Genomic DNA, 5,573 nt, shown 5'->3' on the forward strand with positions numbered 1-5,573 from the left:
AACCTTCTTCATGAAGTATGCCCTCGAAGGCACAATGAAGGCCTCAAATGGTCGTATTAAGGCGATTTCATTGCTATCCATCACCCTGGATTGCCCAGGTGGAACTTGTTATGATAAGCCCGTTTTCTGTGTGAAAAATTGCCATTGAAATTCAAACGAGTGCTTCCAAAGTTCACGAATTGAACCACGAAAGAAGTGCAATAAATTGTGTCTTATTGACGAAGGAAAAACTCTGCATATCCAGATAAATTGTGTCTTATTGACGAAGGAAAAACTCTGCATATCGTAAGTGGGTAGATTTAGAGGTCGCATATCTAAAAATTGAAAAAATATCAAGAAGGTGTGTTGGCAAACATTGACGAAGTCAACGGGATAAAAACGGTGAAAAGGATTGATTTTTTTCGTTTGACGGTGAAAATGGATTTCTTTTCTCCATGATTCTCGGGTTTGTAGCCGATACAAGGGAATGAAATTCCCTGTAAGTCATGGTGCGTCATAATTCATAAAATATTTGGTCGTGCAAACTGTTTGAATTAGCCGCTCTAGGGCATCCTTGAATGTAAGGCTGGTCCGGGATCGTTAACAAAAACTGATCAAAGTCACGTTTAAAACTTAACAATGGGTCATCTAATGCATAGAATCGTCTAAGAGAGCACGGCAGCAAGTTGTACAAAACTGGAGCCCGGTTTAAGACAAAATAAGATTTTAAGCCCCTCACAATCTTTTCATCCAAGGGATTGATTTTATGGCACATTTCACATAAAATGCCTCGTCTCTCGCTAACGCTATGTCGTGTTCCCGGGTGAGGACAAAGGGAATGGAGACATTTAAACACATAAATGATTAGGTAACGTTCATATCTACGTTGAATACTGTATAATCCCAATGATTTGAGGCGTTCCCAATAGCTTAATTTAGACATCCCGTCAATATATCTCGTGAAACTCTTTTGTACTCGTTCAATCTTATTTAACCCCCCAGCGGTCATGGGGGCCCAGATTGGGGAAGCGTATTCAAGATGCGGCTGAACTATTGATTTGTACAGGGTTTTCATACTCAATACATCTCTGGACTTGAATGTTCGATACATCCATCCGCAAGTCTGAAAAGCCTTGGTCAGTCTTGAATATACATGTTTTTCAAATTTACCATCGCCTTGAAGGATTAACCCTAGATTCTTGATTGAATTTACCGACTCGACTGGGTTCCGGTAATTATCGATATAAATAGGGGGGTCTATACCAACGTGGTCGAATGTAATAATACGGAATTTATCCCCATTTAACTCCATGTTCTGTGCTTGCACCCAATCACATATTGTGTCTAAGTCCCATTCGCTGCATTTCTTCCAGACACTAGCTTGGTATCGTAAGCATTAGAGGAGATTACAGACGCAAGGGGTAATTCATGTAGTGGTGCGATAAAGAGCATGAAAAGGATTGGGCCTACTAATATAGTGCCATACGGAACTCCGGATGAGACTTGGCAAGTGTGACTCTGGTATGATTCTACTTTCTACTTCTTCCAATCCTTCCTTCTACCCAGACGGTCTCCGATCTATGATTGAAAGAAACAGGCTCTGGGGGACCCTCGATCCACCTTTTGCCTCGAGCAGGAGTTCCGTTTTTCTCTCTACGAATAAAGAGACTTGTTGAGTTGACTCCCTCTATTAATACCCCGGGTCTACAACCTCTTCCAGACTCAAGCACCCTTCAACTCGAACAACTTGGGTACGGTTGGTCAGGAACTCTTTGATCCAGGAATAGATATTTCCATTGATACCTATTTTACCTAAACAATTTAAAAGTGGAAATTGGTCTACTTTGTCAATTTTTTTAGCAAATTCCGAGATAATAACATCTACACATTCATTATGCTGTAGTCCCTCAATTACGTCGTCATAATGTTGAATTAGCTGAGTCGCTGTGCCAAAATGAGTACGAAACCCAAGTTATTGGTCAGGAAGCCTGCCTTTTTTGTCAAGGCATTTAAGAAGTTTTTCCTTAACCATCTTTTCTATGACCTTGGTTGGTATTGGAGCAACGACCTGTGCGGTACGTATAAGCATAGACCACTGAAAATTATGGACGTACCTCGACCAAGACTAGTCATGACAAAAAGCCAATTCAGCCGCAATTATCTTTAGGCTGTCTCTAAAAACTTTGGTCCGATTTGTTAGTCAAGATATCAGGGCTGCCAGGCATATGTTGAAAATTGCGTTTCTTGAGCTTCAAGAAAGCTATGGACAGGACGAACCTGCAACATGACAAGGCTAATGGTGCAGCCCTGATGACTAGTCTTGGTCATCGAGATGCGTCCATAATTTTCGGTGGTTTATGGTTTAAGGAACTGGGTTGTCACGCTATCAGGCCCTGGAGCACTCGAAAACATCAAGCCTTCAATGGCTTTACGAACATCGTACTCATCGATGAAAATGTTTGCTAACGAGGAATTGCTGTTGTCCTAATGGGGGTCCATTGCTACATGATCAACTGAGATTGAAAATACAGAGGCAAATTGATCACTAAGTGTATTGGCTAAATTGACTGAATTAGATACTTTTTCATCGTTCGGTAGTCTAAGGGGCCCTACAGGGGGATTGATTTTCCGTTTGGAGTTGGCGTATGAGTAAAATGCTTTTGGGTCGAGTTCAACATCTTGGTCAACTCTCCTCTCTTTCCACCACTGATCCTTGTCCAGCGAGTTTTTCAAAAGAAGGTCGATGTTTTTAATCTTATTTTCAATATTTTCGGATATGAATGATTCATTATCAAGGGACTTTAGCCTCTTTACCAATGACAACCGTTTCTTGAAGAGCTTTTGTCTCTGTTTCGGAACAATCGCTTCATTTTCTTGATTCGCTAAAAGGGTTACTCCTACTTGGTCACATGCCCCTTCAAGTGAGTTTATGAGCATTGTCATGGCATCGTCAATGTTAGGCTCCTGTTCCATTTTGGGAACAAGATCAAAGGATTCTATAGTTGAGATAATCAAGGGCCAGCATTCTTCATGAAAGCTATACTTGGCAAATCCAGTTTTTGAGACTTTTTTTGGGAATTTGGGATATCTTTTTTCTCCTCAATTTTGGTATATATTTCCAGAATGCCATGATCGGAGAGGTCACTTGGGGTTACTTGGACAGTAGAAATCATGTCAGGATCACTGGCAAGTACTAGGTCTAGTACACTGTCGACTCGTGTTGCAGTGCCCACATGCTGAGACAGGTTACCCTTGATCATGAAACCCTCAAGTACTCGTATTTGGTAGCAAGTGGAATAGGACTTGGGGAACGTTATGTACCCAATGGGGGTTTAGGATGCCAAGCAACTACCGTTTTTGGGAAATTAAAGTTTCCAAGTATGAAATGTCGAGAGCAAGTTGATTCAGGGTAAGGTTGAGGCCTTCATCGAAAATGACCAATTGAAAACAGACAGTAGAGTGGTCCAGGAGGTCAGATCGAATTCGAAGGCCTTCTTCTCATCTGCAAACTCTAAGAGAAAGATGAAACACCCAAGAGGGCCCTTTGAGGTCGATCCTAAAGCCATTGGCAATGTAGAGGTTATGGCTAACATGCTTGGAAATCAGCTCTCAAGTGTGTTTTTAACCCCAATGAGTTTAGAAGTAACAGCTCATTGCTCTGAAGATGAGTCTGTTGAGAGTGACAAGGTTAGTCACTTTGAGTAATTTAATGATCTCATTGTTACAGATCAAGACGCTTCAGGGACTTGAGGTTTTCAATTTCTCCTGGTCCTGATGGTACGACATCTCAGTTTCTGATGAGATGCTCACCGGTTCTTGGCCCTGTTTTCTCGTACTTGATGTGTTGCATCATGGATTAGGGCAAGTTTCCCTCTTCACAAAAGTTGGTTCACGTTGTTCCAATCTTTAAAGGGGGAGATAAGTCGCTCCCCAGTAACTGTAGGCCGATCTCTCTCACTTCGAATATTGCCAAAAAGTGGCTCACATATGGGTACGGTTCCAAGACAGGTCGACCCAAAGGACAGCTCGACCTAAGACAACTCGAGCCAACGACAATTCGACCGAGCACATAACTCGACCCATTACAAAAATTAAGCCCAATATGTTGGCTTACAAATAGTTCATGCCTATTGGGCAAAATAGAAACTGTTATGTAAAACATGTCAAAATTTGAAAAGTTTTACACAAAATATCATTTGATTCATTACAGGCAAGTTATGTTTGCACCAATAAAGGTGCAAAAATCAAGTTTGATAATATTTGAATCAAATTTGATTTTTTATTTAATGCCTTACTGCTGTTAACATAGTTGGAAGCAAATTGAATTTTAACTCATCAAGTTTTAGTTTTGTTCCATAATCAAAATTTCTTTTGTTCATTGTTGTATTGTTTAGCCAACCGAGTGGTTGGTTGTCCAACGTTCAGTTACATTTCTGAACTGAATCAGCATGCTTATTTTAGAAAAAACCTTTCCAAGCAGCAGAACACCTTGATGTTTTTTTATTGCAAAACAATCGATTTATTCATCTTTGTTAAATGTCAAACAAGAATTTGCTGGTCGAACTGTTCGTCAAAAATATGTCTTGTGTAGATCCATCATTGTCTTACTTTGTCTATTCTATTGCATGAATAACTTAGATCATCACCGCCTAGCCTGGAAACATTTAGCTAACGCTGAAGACGTTAAATGAATAATAGACGTTCATGAGAAATTGAAGCAACAGGTATACATAATGACGTCACCACAACGTTGGAAGGAGGCCATTGCATTTTTTCGGTAAAATGAAGCTGACTATGATATGTATTCCGTGATGGGCCGGTCACTCTCCAGTGATTTTTTTTTGTTTGTGATAGCATTGAAGAATGTTGGTGGACTTAGACTGCATTTGAACAAGAAGAAGGAGGAGGAGGGCTTGCCCGAGTCCTCACATGCCGGCGAGCTCAAATCCAGGGTGGTTGCAAGGGGTGAACAAGGCCAAGGCTCCACCAGCATGCTTTGATGATTGAGTTACCAAAGTTAAGTCAGGGAAAGAAAGGCCTTCGCATCACGGAGGCTGTTAACCTAAACAGGAAAGGGAGCACACCAGGGGAGTGTTGGGTCTTCATCACCAGTACCATTGAATATTGGTTGTAATAGTTAACTTCTTAATCTAGATTTGCAGATGTAAACCACCTTTAAATGCTGTCTTAGCCATTTGCTACCAATCCTTTCCTTAAGTCAGAAAATAAGCAAGCTGTACAGTTGGAATCTTTCTCCTGATGTTCTTTACTTTGACAGCGTTACAAAGACAATATATACCTCTAGTGGGGTTTCTTTTCCATTTAGATAAAGATGAAACTAAAATGATTGGGCAAACACCTTCAGATTTCAAAAAATGAAATTGTAAAGAACACTAAGAACTTAAAGATTCCATTCAAGCAAGAGCTGAAGGGCTGGGAAGAAGTTGTTTCTCAATGGCAATTGTAATGAAATATAACTCATGTTTTGTTACATTGGAATTTTGATTGAATCTTTTAGAAAGGAACACTTGAGCCCAAAAGCCCGAAATCAATCTCATAAGGTCTGGACCAAGTAAAAAATGAGTGGTTTTTTT

This window comes from Tigriopus californicus, chromosome 3, assembly GCF_007210705.1.
Source record: "Tigriopus californicus strain San Diego chromosome 3, Tcal_SD_v2.1, whole genome shotgun sequence".
NCBI classification, from domain to species: domain Eukaryota; kingdom Metazoa; phylum Arthropoda; class Copepoda; order Harpacticoida; family Harpacticidae; genus Tigriopus; species Tigriopus californicus.